This window comes from Erpetoichthys calabaricus, chromosome 5 (genome assembly GCF_900747795.2).
Source record: "Erpetoichthys calabaricus chromosome 5, fErpCal1.3, whole genome shotgun sequence".
Classification (NCBI taxonomy): Eukaryota; Metazoa; Chordata; class Cladistia; order Polypteriformes; family Polypteridae; genus Erpetoichthys; species Erpetoichthys calabaricus.
Window position 1 is genome coordinate 167,632,620 of NC_041398.2, and position 23,637 is coordinate 167,656,256.

At 38.6% G+C, this 23,637-nt stretch overlaps 1 protein-coding gene across 2 annotated transcripts in view; it reads right to left on the reverse strand.

The window, feature by feature from the left end:
- The window catches only part of palld (palladin, cytoskeletal associated protein), a 481,585-nt gene that overhangs the window by 400,992 nt on the left and 56,956 nt on the right, over window positions 1-23,637 (reverse strand). The gene's annotated exons all lie outside the window — the stretch shown is intronic.

Sequence of the window (23,637 nt, forward strand, 5' to 3'; positions counted from 1 at the left end):
CTCAACCCCAGCTGCTTCCTGTTACTAATTTGTGTAACTTCTCTTTCATGCCTTGAGGCATATGATAACTACTATAATGAATGCCATCTGAGTGAAGGTGTCAAACTGCTTTGGATATGCTCCCTGTATATTAGGCATGGTGGAAGTATTACAAGTTTTTGGTCATTTCTGTGGTTTCTATGTACAGTATACTATATGGTGCTTAGAATCTCCAGGCCTACCCTGTGGAAAGTTCCTTGTAAAACAATCCTTCCATCCATTTTAACCTGCTAGTTGGGGATGCAGAGACCAGAATCTCTCCTGGGCAGGCATGAACCAACCTTGGATGACACATTCATGCACATTCTCTTATACCACGGCAATTACGGGCAGCCAATTAACCCAGCGCACATGTTTTTGGAATGTAGGAGGAAACTGAAGTAGCCAGAGAGGAAAGATGTATACATATGCTGGTAGAATTTACAAACACCACACAGATGGTGACATGGCCGGGATTCCAACTCAGTCTCCTGCCGTTGTGAAGTACCAATGAAGTCCCACTCACAAACAACATATTTTAAGCAAAACTAAGAGTAATCCATTTCCAGATTACTTCAAAATATCTTTTAATTATTGAAAATCTATAATGTTCTTCTACACTTTGTGAATACCAGTTTGCCTGTTACCTGAAAGCATGTGGCTGCTGAAACTATGTTTAGAAATTAACTTTGCTCGGTGTTCCAAACTGCTCATTTGTCCATCAGCCTTTAAAAATCTCTTGTGCGTATTCACTTGAGTTTCCCTTGAGGATACTGAATTATTACAAAAGTACACGGGCATATTGTCAGGTCAAGCAGCTTCTCTAAATTATTTCAGCATTTGGCTGTGTGTCTGGCTACCATGTTTTGTGTGTACATCTCACCCAGATCTGGTTCCCAGCCTGAGTTTATTTTCCTAGGGTATGCTAGGATGCTCTTTGACTAAGACAAGAAAATGGAAGGACACATGAAACCAGCATGAATTGAGTAAGGTAACCAATTTGTTGAGTGTCAGTGTATTTGAGTTTTAGGATTTGAAGCTCTGCTTCTTTGCTATCCAGCTTCACAACTGGTAACTCATATTTGGCCATATCAGACATCATAACACAGTTTTCAGAGATGAACCTCTTTCAGCTTCATTCAGTTGACTTTTAGGCCAGGGATATACTTAATGATACTTGATGATGACGTGTGTGCTTGAGAATGCTGCTGCTACACAAGCAGTGTACTGACTATACTTTCACATGTACTTTAAGTTAATTTGGAGGATTCCACCAGGTGGTGGTGCAAGAAATCATCAGTGAGAAAACAATGTCCGGTTTTTATGTTTTGTAAGATGAGGGAAGACATGTTAAAAATAAAAATTATTTGCACTCTGATGCTGTTGCAAAGGTGAAAAAAGTGAAAAAAAAGAGCAGGAGCGACACAGAATATGGTATGTGAGACCTCTAAATGTATCACGTCTAAAAATGCAACGCTTGTATTGCCTATGTAAGAAATGGCTGAAGAAAAGCGCCATGAAAGCATTCACTGCATCAAACCATTCATCAAACATTAAAGCATGTAGATTTATCCTGTTGGAGCTGCATTGTGGCTTGCCGTCACATGGTGATGGTAAAGAATGATGCTGACATCACGCCCCAAAACCTGAACACACGCGCCACCCATATTTTTGCTGGTACTGCATCATGCGCACGTGTTGCATTAATTTGTGATGACGTGTTGAGAAGATGTGTTAAAAGAACGCTGGGAACATGTGGCAACCATGATGTGCATACGTGAGTGTTCTGAGCATCAAGTATAAACAGGCCCTTATTGTGAACATTATTTTATAATCCCCTACATTGTTAGAACAGCACAGTAGAGCTTCTAGAACCATGTATCTTAAGTGCACAATCTAATCTGAAAGGAAAAGAGAACAACTGTAGGATCCAGACCCTGTGAACACAAATATACTGTAACAGCCGCCAGCTCCCATAGCCTGTATTTTACCATGACCACACTTTGGAAAAGATTCTGTGTGTTTTGCATGATAAATAATCACAGTCAACTCCTTAAAGAGGTCAAAAGGTGACATTGCTTCCAAACTGGTTATAATTCCTAAAGCATGACCAGAAAGACAGGGTACAGCAGAGTTTTAAATCGCGAGGGACTTCTGTTTTTCTTTTGGCCTGGTCCCTCTCTTCATTGCATACAAATATTTGTTCTCATTTCTCCAGGTTCTCTGGTTTCCTCTTGCATCCACATACTGGCCAGATAACTGGTGATTTCAAAACTGGTCCTGCATGAATTAGTGAAAATGGATGTGTATGCAAAGGACAGGTGCCACAGCCAGAACTGGTTTGTGGCTGGGGTAGACTGCAATGAAGCAAGTGGCAAGGTGCGTTTTTAAAATATAAAACAGGAGTTGTGGGTGCGTGCAGTAGCATAGCCATGCTTCCCTGGGGTGTGTCATTAGGAAATTGGCTAATTGACATGCACGTGCAGATGTGACCGGTGCGGCCAGTTTTCTCATTGACACTCAGTGATAGGTTTAAAGAAGTATAAGATGATTAGATCGGGGTGAAGGTTCAAAAGAGTGAAAGAGAGTAGGTTTTGGGAGGATGAATCGGTGTGGTAAACGGAAGGCAGAGTGGTCGGCAGCCCCTTGCAAGGGATTGAGATGAACGGTGCTCCAGGGTGGATTGCCTCGCTGAGTATTACAGGGGAGTGAGTACATTCGAGTGCTGCAGTGGTACTGCTGAACGGACATCAGGTGGCAGGACAATCAAGGTCTTGCTCCAAGCGCCCCAGCAGGTACAGCATCTCTGCCCGGCTGGAAGACCCAAGAAGGGTACGCTGGGGAAATGAGGTAGAAAGACACTAGACAGTTGCCTAAAGAAAGAACTGAAGTAAATCTGGGAGGAAAGAAGGGATCTGGAGGCAGGAGGATGACTGCTGCTGTGGGGTGTATTGAAAAGGGTGAGCAGTGCAGATGTGAATATGAAAGCATGCACAGAGTCTCATGGTTTTATAAAGGGATACTGTCTGTATTTTTACCTATAATTTTAATCTGTTTATTGGAATATTTATTGTCAAATCTAACCTTCACCTTGAACACTGTTTTTATTATAAAGAAGATTTGAACACGTTGTTTGAATTGTAAAATAAAAGAACATGTGCATGTTATCTGTCCTTGTTGCCCAGCTCCTTTTGAGTTATGACTATTGACTCTCCTGGGTGCAAGTAGTGAGACAGCTGAAGCACACTTGGACCATCACATAGACTTTGACACAGAGGGGTCCTGAAAGGTTGCAAGGATTGTTTTAAAAAAGACGGGCATTTAGATGAGCATGTTTACCCCGCAAAGGATTTGCATCCCAAACAGAGGTGGTGTGTCCAGCAGGAATCAATTAATTCCACAGATGGGCCAGATACATTGCTGGGAAATTTTCTTGTGAAAGGACGCCCCACTTACACTGCTGCTTCAGAGCCAAAATGTCAACAATGCAACCCCAACAGCTACAAAAATCAATAGCCACACAAAAAAAATTGTATTTATCACACAATCCACATCAGGCTCTGTTGGGAAAACCCATGGAGCTGCAGTAGCAGGGGCACTTGCTTTCTCTCTTTTTCTTTTTGTTAGATGAGGTTGTTTCAGTGTTCAAGCTTGTTCAAGAGCTCTTGGACCAGGCAGAGAAATGAGGAGGGTGAAAGCTTATGGAGGGCCACAATTCAAAAGTCCCAGGGTTGTACAGATCAGCAGCCATGGTACTCCAGCATGTCTGGGGCACAGCAATTGTGTGACCATGAGCAAGTCACTTGACCTGCCTGTGCTCCAACTGGAAAACCAAACAAAAAGTAACCAATTGTATCATAAATGTTGTAAGTCGCTTTGGATAAAGGCATCAGCCAGATAAGTAAATGTAAACTAAATTGTAGAGTTCTTAAATGTTAGAGCGTAGTAACAGTTTAGATACCAGTTCAGACTTGATAATTAGTGTAATGTACATTTGTCTGGAGTGTGAGAGGAAACTGGAGAACCCTGAAAAAAACAAGGCTAATTGTATAAATTCTACATGGTCAGCATCTGGACCAAGAATCAAAATTTGTTCCTGTAGCTAAGAAAGGTTATCAACTACAATACTATCTCATGTCCCTACAATACTTACATATTAATAATATTTTTTGATATGAAACATACTGTGCAAATAACAAGGGTGTTTTTTGCTTTTAGTGTTTTAAAATCAATTAAATTCTGACAACAGAGTTGTTTCTGTCTGACCTTGTATGGAGAGAGAACACACACACAAAGGAGTTAATTTAAAAACCCTAGACAAACAACATTTTCTTAGCAGAGGTGGGTCTTCCATTGTTATTGACTTAAGCAAAACACTGTCTGCATCCTGTATCCATGCCATTCTGATTCTCAGGGGAAAAATTTTATTTTTTATAGGGTCTTGATTTATTGGTCTACAAGGGGTACTAAACTATCCCATTAAGACCACTTTCTGTTACAATGATTTCTCCTATTGATAAGCAAAACTTCAGCTTTCTTGACTGTAATGGCAAAAATGGAACCAATAAATATTCATTTAATTTTTATTTGGATACTGTTGTTTTCTTTGCCATTAGCAATTGGCCTCACTGGTATTTTTTTGTATTTTACAGGTTGAGTCTGCTGAATTCAGCATTAACAGATCATTCATCACAGTACCACTGCAAAACTACCAAAGACTATATAATTTTCCCTTCACTGACCACAGTCGTGATTCTGATTTTTGTCTAGGCCACATTGGTTTCTGCATTTTTTTCACCTGCTTTACAATTCATGGCTTTTTAGGCTGAGGAAAACTCAAGCAAGAGTCTTTAGGATGCTTATGGTATCTTCTGTTAATTTCATGTGTAGATCATCCAGACTCATTCATCATCTGGTTATCTTCTTCAAGATATGGCAAAAATTCCAGGAGAACAAAGTGGATTAATTTGTTTCTACTGATTCAAGCATCCATTACTGAACGGTTTCGTAAAGTCAGATGCGGCCAGAGAATTACGCAATGCCTTCTTATCCAAACTGCAAATGCTTTCACCAATGAAGCATGTCAGCCATTTTTTTAGGACATTAAAATATAGTTCAGTGGTGAGGTAATAATCTTCAATTTATCTAATCAACGCTCATTCCTTAAGTGTAAAATGTTGAATTTCTTTAAAGCTATCTATGCTCTAGTTTAGGGCAAGGGATGACCTGTCTGGTCAAGTTAAATAATTTAAAGGGTAGGGTTATGCTATATTATTAGAATTATGTGTCATTATAACAACATTAAAGAAAAAGTATCTGCAATGTATATATTAAAATAAGTGTAGCAGAAAAACAGAAGTCATTGATATGTTACCTTTCAACATGGATTGAGCTGGGTTCCAAGCCACATAGTTAGATATGGACAGACTTGAGATTTGAATGGATATATGTATGATAAATGTATATATATATATATATATATATATATATATATATATATATATATATATATATATATATATATATATATATATGATAAATACATAGAAATGAAAAGACACTAGATGAAAGACAGACAGATATCAAAGGCACTAGATGATAGATAGATAGATAGATAGATAGATAGATAGATAGATAGATAGATAGATAGATAGATAGATAGATAGATAGATAGATAGATAGATAGATAGATAGATAGATAGATAGATAGATAGATAGATAGATAGTGTGGGATATGGCCGGCCGTTCATCCCAGCCAATACCCCCAGGCTGCCAGGTGGAGCCCTTCTTGCAACATAGGGATGCCCCGAGTTCCAGCAGGGCATCATGGACAGTGGAATTTTACATCACAGCCCTGCTGGATACCATGGGGGCCTCCAGGGGACACTGCAGGAAAGAGCAAGGACTTCTATTTCCCCTATAACCCTGAAGTACGTCTTAGTCACAGCGACAGAGAAAATGATGTACTTCCGGGATGAAAAAGAAGAGTTTTGATCTGTACCCGGAAGTGATAGGAAGTCACATGGACTGAGGGATCAGAAGCACTTCCGGGTCAAGGACTGTAAAAGACTGTGAGAGATCCCAGACGGGTGAGCTGAGGGTGGCAACGCGTCTGGGAGTGGAGAATTGTTATTGTTTATTGATTATTGTAGTGATTTATGAGTATAGTGGAGTGGAGGGTGCTTGGTGCACATTATTGTCATAATAAAATAATAATTTGGACTTTTATCTGGTGTCTGGCGTCTGATCAGAGGGTTCAAGGGAGCGATAGTGCCCCCTATCTGTCACAATAGATACAGTAGATGAATAGATCACTGAAGGGAGATTCACTTGGTACAGCATTGACATAGAATTTAAAACTTGTTGGAAAACAGTGAAAAGAGCTGCAAGCTATTAACAGGTGAGTGGTTTAGAAATATACATACAATTTAATAAGTACACAAATATATGATTAATATGCATTTGTTCATTTCATTAACATTTGCTCTTATATAAGAATTGGAATGCAGACATGTTCAAGGTTCTTTAATGTGGATGGATGCCCCAGTATTTGTACACCAGCAGCACCATTTTATAGATAAAAAGATAGACAGAACTTTGTTTTATACAATTTTTAAAATATTGATCAAGTTTTATCAGTTTTATAGTATTGGGAGCATTTTTACATTTTAAACTACACTTACGAGGTCCACCCATGAACAACAATCAATTCTGTGCTGTTCGTCTGTGGAATGCGTGGTAGCAGTGCTATTGTTTTAATTTTACTACTGATATCTGGATGGAGAAGCACACATGCATCACAACAATACAAGATGATGTGTTTGCAATGGACTGGTGCCTTATCTGGAATTAGTTCTCATTTTGTACCCCAGGCTTCCAGGGCAGGCTACAACCCTTCAAAACCCTGAACTGATTGAATCTGTTTTACATGGATGTACAGTATAGCAATATAGGGAGATGGTTTTGCACACATTCAATAGCTGTTACATTATAAACAAGAGATATGAACACTTAGTAGATGCTTTTGAACTGCCATTTTAACCATTTTGATTTTGTATATTGCAGGCAACTTGCTGTGAAAGAGGATTGGCACATACTGAAACCTGCAACCTAAAGCCAGTGAAACATTACATGACTCAGAGGGGATATCAAATTTGATGACTGCTGTGATCTCATCTCCTGATGATAAGAGATTTACAGGTACGGCAAGTTCAGCCATAATTTCAGCACTTTTTTTTCATTCCATTGAGGTACCTAAAAAATGAAACATGCATTATTTGCATTGAACTTCCACTTGAGCTTAATGGTTCTCAACTGTCACACACACATAGTCCACCAAAATGATTTAAGACAAAATAAATAGGCTTAACTTTATCAGGCCAGGTCACAGGCTGGTTGGACTGAGTCATTAGGTATGTCAAACAATATGAGTGGTGGTCATGAGAGTGTGTCACGCCTGGCTCCAACTTGCTAAGATAAATGAAGTCTAAAATTGCTGGAAAAGTGGTGAAATGTGACAAGGCCTTAATATGATTCACTTTGAAAACAAAGATGTGGGGAGAATGACCCAAACAGCAAAGTGCTGAGCCATAGAGGATTAACTCAATTATTGCAAAATATTGGGGTTTCCATGTTTGACTGCTGCACATGTGGTGAGAGGGGAGTGGTAATGGGAGCTGACAACAATTTACTGAAGGATTGGTGCTTCTGACATACCTTCATGTGACAACAAAAGGATAACTGCATCCAGCTCTTGTTTGGTGCATATGCACCGATCAGCCACAATATTAAAACTACTTACAGATGATTTGAATAACATTGATTATTTCATTACAGTGGCATCTGTCGTGGGGTGGTATATATTTGGCAGCAAGTGAACAGGCAGTTCTTAAAGGTGATGTGTTGGAAGCAGGAAAAATGGGCAAAGGATCTGAGCAACTTTGACACAGTGCTGGTTAGACAACTGGGTCAGAGCATCTTCAAAACAGGCAGATCTTGTGGGGTGTCCCCAGTATTCATTGGTTAGCATCTACCAAAAATGGTCCAAGGAAGGACAGCCAGTGAACCAGAAAAAGTTTTGATGTGGCCCAAGGCTCATTGATATATGTAGGGGGTGAAGACTAGCCCATCTGGTTCAATCCCACAGAACTACTACTGTAGCACAAATTGCAAAAAAAAATAATGCTGACCAAGAGAGAAACGTGTTAGAACACAAAATACATCATAGCTTGCTGAGTAGCTGTAGACTGCTCATAGTGCCCATGCTACAACAGGCATATGAGCGTCAGAACTGGACCATGGAGCAATGGAAGAAGATGGCCTGAGACTGATGAATCACATTTTTTTTAGATCATGTGAATGGCTTGGAAGCAAGTGTGTTGTTTACCAGGGGAAGTGATCCATATTACTAACCGAGAATGGTAAACCGGATATGGACGCAGGGACCTGCCCATGGACGCAGGAGACATAGTGCGCAGGCGCCACACAAAGCCCCCCCGCCCCAGAGCGAAACGGGAGAGACTACGAACCGTCTAACATGCCGCAAACCAGGCAGACACGGCTCCAAAAAGAAACCGCTCGACTGACCGAGCTACAAAGTGAAACGGGAAATACCACGGAGTCCGCAGTGGTCCACAATGCACCGCATGATAGTACGGAAGAAGCTCCGTATTAACAATGGGGGGCCCCAAAGTGACACGGGCGGACACTCCGTATTAAACATACGTCATCCTCACACACCCAAACTATACAGCATAGGTGGATCACATTACAGTGATGCATTCTTGACAGTACAGTAAAGATCACAGTATCGCAAACAAATGGAAATTAGTACTCGAAAAAGGGAGAATATAATCACCACGGACCAGGTGTCATTGAAACAAAAGCAGGATAAAGCGAGGTCAGAAATAAAAGACACAGTAGAAAACAAAGTAAAACGTCATAAAGAGGTTAAAGAACGGGGCCAAACACATGGAGAGCAGGTTACAGATGATGAAAACTGGAATGCTACAGCTTCAAAAAAACCTAGGCACGAAACACATGCACAGCGAGATACAGAATATAAAAGCAGAAAACACGACAGTTAAACGTCCACACCACACAGCGGAGGCAGACCCGGAAGGTGCACGCGCCTACATCGCGCGTCGGAAGGCGCGGGACAGTACGAAAGGCAAAGGCGCCTACACAGCATGGTAAAGCCCGACATAATACGGAAGGCGCAGGCGTCGCCGCCATATTGTGAGTGGCACTACTGCGTAGTGAAGGCACAGGCATCACCACCATATTGTGCGTGGCACTACTGCGGAGTGAAGTTAGGAATAATGTGCTGCTTGGGATCGTACAAAACGCGAGCTCAACTGACGGATATACGCCTACAATGCGCGTCTCAAACCGCAGAAGCAGGGCAAGCACGGGTTCAAAACAACGCAAGCTCCTACAACGCGCGTCTGAAACTACGGCTGCCCAGCGGGCACGGGTTCAAAACGCAGGGGGTAGGCGAGCGAAGCGAGCAGGGGGCGGAGCCCCCTTGTGGCAGCAGAATGTACTATGAGAACAAGGCAAGTCGGAGGAGGCAGTGTGATGCTCTGGGTAATGTTCTGCTGAGAAACCTTCTGTCTTGGTATTCATGTGTATTTTACTTTAACATGTACTTCCTGCCTAAAGATTATTGCTTACTACTTACACCTTTTCATGTCAGTGGTATTCCCTGATGGCAATGGCCATTGGCAGGATAGCGCTCCCTACCACACTATAAAAATTGTTCAGGAATGGTTTGGAAAATATGATAAAGAGTTCAAGGTGTTGCCTTGGCCTCCAAATTCCCTAGATCTCAATCTGATCAAGCATCTGTGGGATGTGCTGGAGCAAAAAGGATCTGCTGCTGATGCCTTGGTGCCAAATATACCACAGGACACCTTCAGAGGTCTTCTGAAGTCCATGCCTTGATGGGCCAGAGCTTTTTTTGGGACCTACACAGTGTAAGGCAGGTGATTTTAATGTTATGGCTGATGAGTATATACGGTATAACAATTAATGACACCAGTGTGCACTTGTGTTGTAGCAACTTAAGAAAACAAAATTCACAAGCTCATGCACAACTGCTGCTGTAAAAAAGTCAAAACATTATTGTGGATACTTTTTGGAATACCATTCTATATTAAACTACATTGTTTAATAAAGTATAGTATAATGACACTTGTTATTCTGGACTCAAGAGATTGTTATAGTTCTTAGCAGCTTCTGGAGTTAGTCTACAACCTTGATGTACATTAGTTCTTCATATCAAACCATGGTGAGATATTATATGATTGGCAGCCAAACTAAACCTCTCTTTTATAAATTTAAGTAAGAGAATAACTATTGAGTGTAACATTTGGAGAAGAAAATCAAGAAGAAAATGTGAAGATGGTGATGTAAAAATTGGGAGATAACTGGTATATTCACTTTAACAAAAGAAAAGGATGGATTAACAGACATTAACACAGTACATTTGGTTGGACAGTTCATATAAGACACAGGAATATTTAAGAATGATAGAAAAATAGAATTTCATAAGAAGGTAATGTGACTGTGGAGACTAAAGGAGTTTCACAGTCAAATGTTAAAGTGGAGCACAAGATGGCATTTATGCTGAAAACGAGCAGCACTGAGAAGCTCTGAATGTGCACTAGACCAGTGGCAGAGGACTTTTAGTTGAGAGAAAGTAATCATCTGGTCCTGTACATGAATCACCATGTGTTAAAGGTGACTTTAAAATAAACATGAGATCAGTGTAGACATTTCTCTACCACCTCAGTAACTGTTCATTCTGTAACTACTCCAGAAACAACAGCCAAAAGATTATATAATAAACTCTGCATCTATTTTTCAGGGTAGAAATGACTTTAGTATAATGCTATTCAGTACAATTTATTGTTACAAAGCGGATTTTAACTGAAAAGCCAAACACGCCATGCAAACATTACATGCTGGTGTGGGCATGAATGTGCCCTGCTATGGACTGGCTCCCTTAAGCGTTTGGTGTTGACCTTGCGCCTAATGTTGCTATTATTAGGTCTAGCTTACCAGTCCCCTGAATTGGATATGTGGAAGCTGAGACCCAGAACCCCTTTTTTGGACACCTCAAAAACCAAACAGGAGGAAGCTTCATCACAGAAATCTTTATTACTCTTCAAAGAGGGAGTCCTTCATACAGCAGCTTACACCAAAAGACTTGCCTCTCCTTTCATTTGCTCACAATTTATAGAATTTCCTCTTTACATATCAAAGTATTTAATATGATTGGTTCTGTAATATAGAGGTGTATGTAATGATCAGCACATTCACTATCACACAGCACATTCACCATCACACAACACAGCATCCAGCATGATTTACAGATACTTTGAGTAAGTCGAGTGTAAATGTGGAAAACCATTTAGATCAATTAACATCAAATGTTAACGTGGAAAACAATTTAGATCAGCTAACATCACATTATAATGTGACCTTGAGAGATGCTCTGGACACAGTGGCTCCCCTTAAAACAAAAGTGATCAAAGCACATAGAAGCTCTCCCTGGTTTAATGAAAACACTCAAGCACTTAAATTAGAATGTCGAAAACTGGAGCCCAGATGGAGAACAACAAAGCTACATGTCTTTCAAATTGCATGGACAGAGAGTGTTAAAAAGTATAAAAAAGCTCTCTTTAAAGCTCACTCAGAATACTATTCTACAATAATAGATAGCAATAATAAAAATCCTCGGGTACTGTTTAGAACAGTGGCTAAATTAACAAATGGAAATTCAGATCTACAGTGCAAAATACCAACAGATATTAGCAGTACAGACTTTATGAACTTCTTCAATGAGAAAATTCATTGAATTCAGATCTCAGCATCACAGTACAAACCAAATACTAGCTTAGTAGACCCTGCCTCACATTGCATTCAACACTTTACTAATTTTAATCCTGTAACTGAACAGGAAGTCTTAACTTTAATTTCTAAAATGAAGCCCACTACTTGGTCCCTAGATCCAGTGCCAACAAAACTAATTAAAAGTTCAATGGATCTTCTTGCAGCGCCTATTCTAAACATTATCAGTAGTTCATTATTGCATGGCACAGTACCTGATGCACTAAAAGTGTCAGTCATTAAACCATTACTTAAAAAGTCAGACCTAGACCCACACATACTAAATAAGTATAGGCCTATTTCAAATTTACCCTTTCTCTCTAAAATACTAGAAAAAGTAGTCACCAATCAGCTTCAGTCACACCTTATGCATTACAATTTATTTGAGAAATTCCAGTCTGGTTTCCACACTGGTCATAGTACAGAAACGGCACTAAAGTGGGTTGTAAACGACATTCTGATATCCTCTGATGAAGGAAACTCCACTGTAATTATGTTGTTAGACTTAAGTGCAGCATTTGACACCATTGACCATTCTATTTTACTGCACAGGCTAGAAAATGATGTTGGGCTTACAGGCACCGTGCTCGCTTGGTTTAGTTCTTATTTATCAAATCGATTCCAATATGTACAGAAATGTGCTGACAGTACTCCATCATTATACACAGAAGTGAGATTTGGTGTCCTGCAGGGCTCAGTACTGGGACCTTTACTGTTCTCAATTTATATGGTTCCACTGGGATCTATTATTAGGAAACATAATGTTAATTTTCACTAAAATGCAGATGACACCCAGTTATACCTTTCATTTAGATCAAATGAAGTTTCTCCGATATTGTCTTTAATTAGTTGTGTTAGTGAATTAAAGGAGTGGATGGATGAGAACTACTTGTCTTTAAACACAGATAAAACAGAGATGTTAATTGTTGGAGGGAATGACACTGATCACAACAATATTTTATCATCATTTAACTCAGTTGTAATCACCATTAATTTTACTGAATCAGCCCTAAATCTAGGAGTTATCTTTGACTCCAGCATGTCATTTAAAGTGCATATTACAAAGTTGTCCAAATCATGTTTCTTCCATCTTAAAAATGTTGGGAAATTAAGGTGCTTTCTAAATAAACAGGATTCTGAGAAATTAATTCATGCATTTATTTCTAGTAGTATTTAACATATAAAGCATTAAATGGCCAAGGTCCGGCTTACTTGTCTGAACTTATCATGACTTACAAACCTGAGCACACATTAAGATCTCAAGATGCCGGTCTGCTTATGATTCCAAGAATTAATAAAATAACAGTGGGAGGTCGAGCTTTTAGTTACAGGGCCCCTAAACTGTGGAATGGTCTGCCTGCTACTATAAGAGATGCCCCTTCGGTCTCAGCTTTTAAATCCCGGCTGAAGACTCACTACTTCAGTTTAGCATATCCTGACTAGAGCTGCTGATTAACTGTACAGACTGTATCTCTGTTGTTAGTCATTAGCACTAAAACATAAGTAACATGATAGTTATAATTTGTTACTAACCCTCACCTATTCTGTTTCTCTTCTCGGTACTCAAATGTGGCACTTGGTGCCACGGCCCACCTGCCAAGTTGTTTTACTTGCCTAAGGTAAAGTCATCCCTGATGGAGGATCGCAGAAATCATGGGAAAGAGGTGTCCTTTCATCGGATTAGCGCTATTTCAGCTGTGGAATGACCAAATGGGGGAGGCAGCTTGATGAATGAGGTCTCCAGGACTCTAAACAAATCCAAATCATATTATGTGATATCATCTACCGTTAAATTCTACTCCGTACCTCTAAAATTTTTATTTTTATACTGTATTGAGGATTTGTTCTGTTCTGTGTATTGTACTGTATTGTATTGACCCCCTTCTTTTTGACACCCACTGCATGCCCAACCTACCTGGAAAGGGGTCTCTCTTTGAACTGCCTTTCCCAAGGTTTCTTCTATTTTTTCACTACAAGAGTTTTTGTTTTTTTGGGAGTTTTTTCTTGTCTTCTTAAAGAGTCAAGGCTGGGGGGCTGTCAAGAGGCATGGCCTGTTAAAGCCCATTGCAGCTCTTCTTATGTGATTTTGGGCTATACAAAAAATAAATTGTATTGTATTGTATTGTATGTGTATTATTCCTTAGCAGTTGGCCTGCTATCTGACAACAGGCTGTCAGCTTTGTGTAAAGCCTTACTAAAGAACAGCTGCAGTTATCAGGAAGTTAAAATCTTAATGCTTTATACTCGCAATTCACACTCCACAGATAACAGGGAAGAAAATTGAAGGGCAGAAGGATAAATGCAGTTTTTGCACTATTGCTAAATGTGTGTGTGAATCGCTCAATTTGTCTTTTACTTTGATTAATGTACTGCACAATCCCGTTTGCATTTTCATTTTGAGGTGTTTTTGCACAAAATGTGAAAGCACCGATTGCTGTTTTGTCTACCTGTCTGCTCACATTAAACAATTTAACACGCAGAGGAGTAGTTTCTCTAAATGTGGCTCATTTCTTCAAGGTTGTTTATTGGGTAAGTTCCATTTTCACGGAGCTATCTTGAATACAGCATGCTTTACAAATTTTTTAAGCATAACAAATTTTTATTTAAAAAGCATTGGCAAATTTTCAAAGTCATCTGTTTTAAAAAAGATATTCTTTGTGGCCTCAATTATGCATTAATTTACCTTTTTACATTTACCTTGAGAGAGGTTATTTCAACTTTTAAGCATGTCTGACAGCCTCTCTTGATAGAAAAACAAACCCTCCATACAAGTTATTGAAACAGTAAGAGAGAGGCACATGTGGCAGAGACTTCCCCATCACCACAGCTTTTATGTTTAAGAAATATGAACTATAATTAGTCACAGCCCCTCCACAACTACCAGTTACAACCAGCATATGAACCAGCGTCTGTGACAGCTATTTTGGTCACCCCAAGTCTTTGTGGCCCTCGTTTACAATGACAGGACACCGTAAAATGGTATTAAAAGGCTTATATTTTACATATATTACTAATACATGTAAATACATTCTGTTATCACTGTTATTTTGGGGTATAATGAATCATTGTTACAAAAATATGTAATAAAAATGTTACAGATCTATCTTTGATGAAGCAAAAAAATCAAAAATTATAAATACTCAAACTTTACAACAATTAGTCCACACGCAAACATGGCAGGGACATTTTATAACTTATTTATCATTAACATTAACATGCAGAGTCAGCACCATTATTTTGTATTTAATGTCAATTATTGTTTTCTTTCAAATATAATTACATGGCAATATTTACATAGGAAAGGGTTCTCTTATCAGCACCTTCAGAAACTGACCTTAAAAATACATAAACATATAGCACTTTATTTGTTATTTTATAATTCAAGCCATTTTTGCCAGCTTGAACACATACAAAAAAGTTCATATTCACAAATGAGACCTTTTACTTTTGGACTATGAAACAGACCTAGAACTCGAACTTAAATGTATACGACTGCCACAATAGAACACAAAGCATGAACTTGTCTGTTTTAAGTGTAAACTTGTATAACATTGTATTGGTATAATTAGACTATATACAACTAAAACAAAACATGATAATGAAAGACTAACAGAAACAATAGCATATAATATTTAAAATGATATACACACTATGTCCACATATTGTCAGATACGTGGGCATGGGTAGTGTTTTATGGCTTTGTGCTGGTTGAATACGGGGAAGGAAAAGAGTGTGACAACGCCACTACCTTTTGCTCCATCTGTTTCCCTGTTTCTTAGAAGAGGAGAAAACTCCGGAAGACTGATGAGGTCACATCCATCACCCAGGAAGCCACACCCCTTCTGGTCTAAGCTGTATATAATTGAGGCCCTCACTGGAAATCAGCATACACTACTGGACCAGATTCTGAGCAGAATGAAGCTCTGAGCCTCTGAAGTTTCATTTTTTTCAGGTGATATGCCAAGATATTTGTTTTCCTTATTCTTCTAACAAAAAAATGAAATGGGGTATCTTTTAGGACTCCAATCCTCGTTTTGTTTGTTTCTGTTTTCCTTTCACAATATTTTTGTTATAAAATGTGACATATTTTACCACTACACTCATCCAGAGTAATTTATAAATCACAAAGGTCTCATATTTCTACAGTTGTGGACTGACTTGTCTAGCACTTTAATGTGCCAGCTTTTTACAATATATAATGCAATACAACTAAAACTGAAAGAGGAGTAGTTTTGATGCATCTTATACTTTAAGGCTTAGTTATTTACTATGATTTAATTGTATGGCTTAGACATTAAAATAAAGCTATTCGTTTTTTAGAAAATTAAAGTATTGTTTAGTGGACTATTGCTACCCCGATGGTAACTCATTAAAAAATAATTTTCAAAGCTTTTTCACTTTGGTAAGCAATGTTTTAAAAAATGTAATGGTGTCTTTGTATAAAATATATTGTTTTTCCTTTGATTATTAAGTAAGTTAAAAAGATACTGAACATTTTGTTCTGGGTATCATAATGTTTAAAAGGAGAAAATGCTATTGTAGTATCCATGTGCTAGTTTATTGCATAATTTACAGAACAGAACTACTCAGAAAACTAATAGACACACGTCTAATTAAAGCAGCTTACATTAAGAGGATCTCATATAATACTGTCCTTCCCTGTCTGGGGTTCAAAGTCTTATTTCATGTCTTTTTTGTGCCATTTATTTATGTTAATATTGCTTTTGTCGATTATGTGTATTATTCTTTGTTCTTGATCTTGTCTGTGTTATGTTGCACCATGCAGTCCCTATATTGATGGATTAAAGGCCAGATGTCCACATTACCATCATCATCTAAATTTTTCCATGAGAAGCCTGAAAACCATGATTTAGATCATTTATGTTAGGTAGAGTGCCCAGTGGGGGCTGGGTGGTCTCGTGGCCTCGGAACCCTTGCAGATTTTTTTTTTCTCCAGCCCTTTGAAGTTTTTTTTTTTTTGTTTTGTTTTTTCTGTCCTCCTGGCCATTGGACTTTACTTTATTGTTTGTTACTTAGTATTGTCTAATCTTATTTTTATATTTTTCTTTTTTCTTTCTTCATCTTGTAAAGCACTTTGAGCTACATCATTTGTATGAAAACGTGCTATATAAATAAAGGTTGTTGTTGTTGTTTTGTGAGTGGTCCCCCAAGAGGCAGGGCCAACTGCCAATCACCACCAGGAACTACCCTTTGCCCTATAAATCCAGAGGGTCTCCCACAGTTCTTGCCAGTTCATCTCAGATGTGTGTGGGAGTCTGGTGAGTATTTCTAGTTTAATTGCCTGCTTTTTGGGATTCATTGGATTTTGAATATTTTGCTCTGTATCTTGACTATTCTTGGGAGTTTGTCTTTGGAGTTAATCGTCTTGGATTGCCCTCACTGGCACCTCTTTTTTGCCTTGTGTGCTCTGCAGAGCTTCATGTATTTACAGAGCTTTTTGTGAAATAAATCTGTTTATTTTAAAAGGATTTGGTGCTTGCCCACATTACTAACCAGGGTTTGATGGTATATCCCTCTCTAATGGGAATTATTGGAAGTATTTGGGACTACATGCTTTGGAACTTTTTGGAACTCCAAGTTGATGACAAATACACAAGACTGAGAGCCCATTTTTGTACTAGTAAAGAGGGTTGATGAATTCAAGAAGTATTATTATGAGCTCTGTGGTGTGATGGACCGCCTGGATTTACAATAAATTAAGGACCAGGAAATAAAAGGGACAAAAAGGAGTAGCCTAAATATAAAGTCAATGAACAAGTAGTGGTCATAAATACCAGGAAAAGTAGGAAAGAGCAATTGTCAAAACTAGAAAAGTGAGTTAAAAGTTAAATAACAAATACATAGTAAAAATGCCCTAATACTGACTTGTTTGATTTGACTCTAACTACTGCTAACAAATATTGACCTTAGATTTCATATCCAAGCCCAGGGTGTGAGGAGCTGTACACATCTTAGAAGAGTGTGCTGACAGTAATGCGTAATGTGAATTCTGTGAAGCAACATTTAATGTCATGGCCATGGCATTGCGACATTTAATACAAAATAGTGGCGACCATACCAAAGAAGAAAATAAAAGGGCTCACCACAATAATGATTAAAAAAAATTAAAAGAAAAAATGGATTCCTGAGAGTCACTTGAAGTGTCAACAGCTGTATACAGTAAATTGTTACAATGGCCACTTTTGCTAGCCTGAGGCTGTAATTACAGTTAATCATTACATAAAGGGAGTGCATTACTTATTGGCCTAGCTCATTACACCTTACAGTCAGCTTTCCTACTAAAGATACTGATTTGAATCGTACATAAGCAGGAATTGTAGTGGAGAGCACAGTTTAAAGTATGCTGTAGTTTTTCATTTATTTTTATCTTTGTGAGCTTACTCAACAGAAATCAACAGTCCATTTAGGACTGAGTCCACATCTAAGAAAGGACAGGCTACCAGCGGCTCCGTGCTCTCCTTTAAGCTGTGCCATTTTCAAGGAAGCTGGCAATAAAACCCCCATATTTAAAGGCAAACAAAATAGCCTTCTGCAGATGTAAGAGAATTTAAAAGTGGCAAATAGAAACTAAAAGAATTACATTTTGGAAAGCCTAATGATGCACACCATCCAATCCGCTTGACATTCTACTGAGCGCCTCACAGTTAAAAATATATAAAGATATTTCTACATGTTATTATTTTTTGCTTTCTAATCAGGAAGCGCCTGCTGAAAAAAGCCAAACCAAACAGGCCGCTGCCAGTGAATGTGGCCATTTACAAATGTTGGTTCAGCAATACCATGCTTTGGGTCCTTCCCTTCATGTCGGCTTCTAATCATTTTCTTGAGTGGATTTGATGATATTATAATTAGTGTCTGGCGATTCCAGTAGACTGAAAAGGAAACCTGACCTGTACTTATTTTTATGTGGGCTGCACATTATTTATTTCGGCAGGTCTTTAACTACATCCAACTGGTCAGAAAAATGCCTTTGGTACATAAGTGTGATTTATCAACGTGCACTCTTCAAAGGCATTTAATTTACTATACATTAAAATAAAATAAAGTTTAAACGTGATTTATATGAGACCGTCTTCAATTTCTATAACAAAGAATTAGACAAATATGTGGGACCAAAAATCACTGCCATTTACTACTTAAACTGGAAATAAAACCACAAGGGTATAAGAATCGATTTTTCCATTGGCAGGTTGTAAATCTTCCAATTGGAAAAAATATATATATTAGAGTACTAATGTTGCAGAGTTAGTAAAACCTTTCTAGACACAACCAGAATTAACTTCAATTGCAAGAATTTGAACCGTGCTCCTCATAAAATTCATCTTCATTTAAAACTAAAGCACAAATAACACTACAGAGTTCATGCAGGGTGACAGAGCTAGTCTGACGTTAATGAATGGGCATCTGGCCACAGAAAAGCAATGAGATCAACCTAAAATAAAATATGCTTTATAGTTACTGTTTTCATGTGGTGCAGTACTGCTGTAGCTATTAACACTGCTGCCTCACAGCCCCAGGGACCAGGGATCCATTTCTGCCCCGGTCACGGACATTGTGGAGTCTGCGTCTTCTCCCTCTTTTTGTGTGGGCTTTCTCTAGTAGTTTGGTTTCCCTCCACATCCCATGGCATGTGTGTCAGGCTGTTTGGCAGCTATGAACTAGCATGGTATGAGTGAATGTGGGTGCCTACGTGAATGCATCCTCTGAAAGACTGGCATCATATCCAAGGATGGCTCCTCTCCAATGGCTGATGCTCCTGGGATATCAAATGCACAAATCAGTTTAAAAAAAAAAAGATGATTATTATGAACTTCCCCCGATGGACAAATGTATCCTGCCCTGTGTATGCACCTAGGAAGGCCCAGGCTGGTAAAATCAGTGCTGAGGCACCTCACATTAAATTGGTTCCCTGTGAATCTCTTTAACATACTAGAATAAGTATATGAGGTTGAATACTTCTCAGCATTTCCAGGAGATATTGCTTGGGTCGATTAATATTTGGTAGGCATGAACAATAAGAACAGTCATATGGAGATCGAGTAATGCTGGGGAAGGATTTGGGTGAAACTCTGTCACCTATTTGTTTTTCAGTTCTTCCCTTAGTCAGGAAGGCCAGGGTCTGGTATAAGTCCAAAGAATCTGCCTTATCCCCACCTTTGACCCCACCACCTCTAGTCTGGTAAATCCCAGTCACTGTACTACACAATTCCAGATGACATCAGTCATCAGATAACTGATCAGTATAAACAAAACTCCTCTTTTCTTTTATTTCCATTCTTTGTGCCTACAGAAAATTAAACAGTGCCACAAACCTTCATGACACAATCTTATTTTAGTTGTACATAAAAATAAATGAGAAGAGACCCTTCAGTCCATTAACCTCATTTGGTCAGTGAATACCTAAGTTGTCCCATTATACTTTTTAAAAGGTTTTTTGTTTCAACTTCATGTCTCAGTAGTTTGAGACAAGAGCTGGTCATCAGGTTTGACAGCCTCAAAGCACAGAGTGGCTTTGGGATATTCTCTATACTCATACAATGCATAATGAAAGACTAGACCTCCATCAGCTAATCCTTAAACAGTCTAAATCTTAGCCACTTTAAAAATGCAGCATATTTAACAAAAGAATGCTTATGGAAAAATAAAAAAAAACTGTGGTTTTTATTTGTTTATTATAAAATGTTTATATAACCAGTCTTTTACTCTTCAAAGTCTTCTGTTCTGGATGTACCAGCATATGTTCTGTAAATGTTTAAAGATATTCATTCATAAAACCACTGTCTGCTTAGAGGACTGGGTGGAGGCCATGGCTTGGAAGTTTTCATTCAATATGTGGCCTCATTGTTCAAGTACCCTTATAGTTTCAGTGACCGGCTGGTCCTCAGGTGGCATGGCACATTCTTTTATTATTATAAATTAAAATACATTTGCTACAAACAGAGCAAATGTCCAAATGCCAAATGTTCAGCTATAGCCTAAATTGAATTTTATGTCTTAAGTGAGCAAATGTGCCTTTTGTCTCGTAATAAATCACCTTTACATACAAAAAAAAAAAGAAATATAACATTTTGAGAACCTTCACATATATGATATGGCAAACATATGTGTTATAAAATCCAAGTCATGCGTAGCACTTAAAATTGAAGAGGACAAACAAGAAAAAAGGGAGCCATGGTGGCTCAGGTGTTAGTACTGCTTTACAGCTCCATTGCCCTGCCTTCCTGGCTGAGGCACAGTCTTTGTGGAGTTTGCAGGGTCCTTTTTCTTTGGGCACTCTGGGCATTTTCCACTTTTCAGGCATGTGCAGGTTAGACCGGCCATAATTTGGTCCTTTATAATAATAATAATAATAATAATGCATTTTATTTATAGGGGCACTTTACATTAGCAGTAAATCTCAAAGTGCAACATAAAAAGATTAAACAAAGGCAAGGCAAGATAAAAACAGAGATAAAACAACAATAATTATAGCATTCTTGTTAATATGCTTTCCTAAATAGAAAAGTCTTTAGCCGTTTTTTAAAACAGCCCACAATCTGCTGTGTTCTCAGGCTCTCTGGTAGGGCATTCCAGAGCTGTGGAGCAGTGGCTGCAAAGGCTCTGTCACCCATTGTATGAAGTTTGGTCACAGGGGGGCAAAGGCGGTGGGTATTTGTATAACAGAGGTTTCTTGTAGTGGATTGTAATATAAGGAGATCTTTAAGATATTGTGGAGCATTTTCATGGATATACTGGTGAGTAAACAAACAGAGTTTGTATTCGATATGGAGATGGATAGGGAGCCAATGAAGTGACCGAAGGATTGGGGAGATATGTTCATATTTTCGCACCCTCATCAGAATTCTTGCAGCACTATTTTGAATTTGTTGGAGCTTTTGAAGGCTCTTGTTGGGTATTCCGATGAGGAGCGCATTACAATAGTCCAGTCTGGATGAGACAAAGGCATGAACCAGTTTTTCAGCATCACAGAGAGAGAGGTAGGGACGGAGTATGGCTATGTTTCAGAGATCAAGAAATGCAATTTTACAGAGGTGATGAACATGTGTATCAAATGACAGATGGGAGTCTAACTTGACACCCAGATTTGTAACAGAAGGGGAGAGGGTAATGATACGGTCAGAAAAGGAAATACAATTTACAGAGGAATGAAGTTGATGGGGGTGCCAATTAAAAGAGCTTCAGTTTTGGTGCTGTTCAGCTTGAGGAAGTTTTTGGACATCCAGGCTTCAGTCTCATTCAAGCAAGAGGAAAGAGTTGATGGAAGTGTAAAAGAAGTCAAATCCAATCTCACATAGAGCTGCGTATCATCGGCATAGCAATGGAATGAAACTCCATGCTTGCGGATGATGTGACCCAGGGGTACCATATAAATATTAAAAAGGGTCGGCCCAAGGACTGAATGGATATGTCCTTTGATGGACAAATATTCAGGCCACGGATGCCCCCTGCTTAGCACCTGCAGACAGTGATTCCACACTGTTTGGGAAAATGAAATAATAATGGAAAGAAAAAAAAAAAAGGAAAATAAAAACCTTTTTTAACAAAGTGTATGAAATAATAGTCACTGCTTGGGGGTGAGCTATTGGTACACATGCTTTTTTAATGAGCCTTCCATTAATGAGACTAATTTCTCTCTTTTAAGAAATAAATGTCACTTATCATAATGTATCCGTCTATCCACAATTATTATACACCACCAATTATTTATGGTCAATTCTGCATTTCATTAAGTTGTTACTCTTAAATTTTGTACAGATTTATAGCATGTTTTAAATTGTCAATTCAAATATACATAAGGGTTGTCCAGAAAGTTATCTAACATTTTTGCTGCTACCTATTGTAGCAGGCAGTGTGGTGTAGTGGTTAAGACTTTGAACTTCAAACCCTGAGGTTGTGGGTTCAAATCCCACTACTGACACTGTGACCCTGAGCAAGTCACTTGACCTACCTGTGCTCTAATTGGAAAACCAAAAGAAATGTAATAAATTGCATCATAAATGTTGTAAGTTGTCTTGGATAAAGGCGTCAGCCAAAGAAGTAAATGTAAGTATCTATCTAAAGGTTTGTGTGTCCAGTCCTTCAGAGTAATCCGACTGGTCAGTTTGGTGATGTGACAAAAGAGTAAGTATGAGTGTGAAACATGCAGAGAGGAGTAAAGGCGTATGAGGCATTTTGAGGGAATTGCCTTCAGAAATGGCAAGTATAAAACCGGACAGAAGGTGAGAAAGGTGCCTCGAGAATAATGACAGAGTCTGAGACGCAAGCTTTACAGGAATGCACCTGAGAAAGGGAGTGCTGGTTAAGAGCTGTTCACACACGCAAATATGAAGGAAATGCACTGAAGGCACACATAGGGCAAGAGATAGCAGATATGTTTTATTTATTCTATTACCTGTCAATAGGTGGTGTGGCTAGTTTATTATAAAACTGTATCAACATACTCATTGGATAACTTGATGTGTTTCCTATGCTCCTTATTTTTCTCCATAATCGTCAACAGCACTTAATGTGGTTTTGTATCCCCTTCTGGCACTTGTCTGAATCCTGAACTTACAATCACTCCTTCTTTTGTTCAATAACCTCATCATCATTTCCAAACTGCTTTTCCTTTCTCAGAACCCATGATTTCTGAGAACTAACAAACAAAAGTGCTTTTATCAACAGCTTTGAATTCGCTGGCACTTTTAACTGTTTCAGATGTTT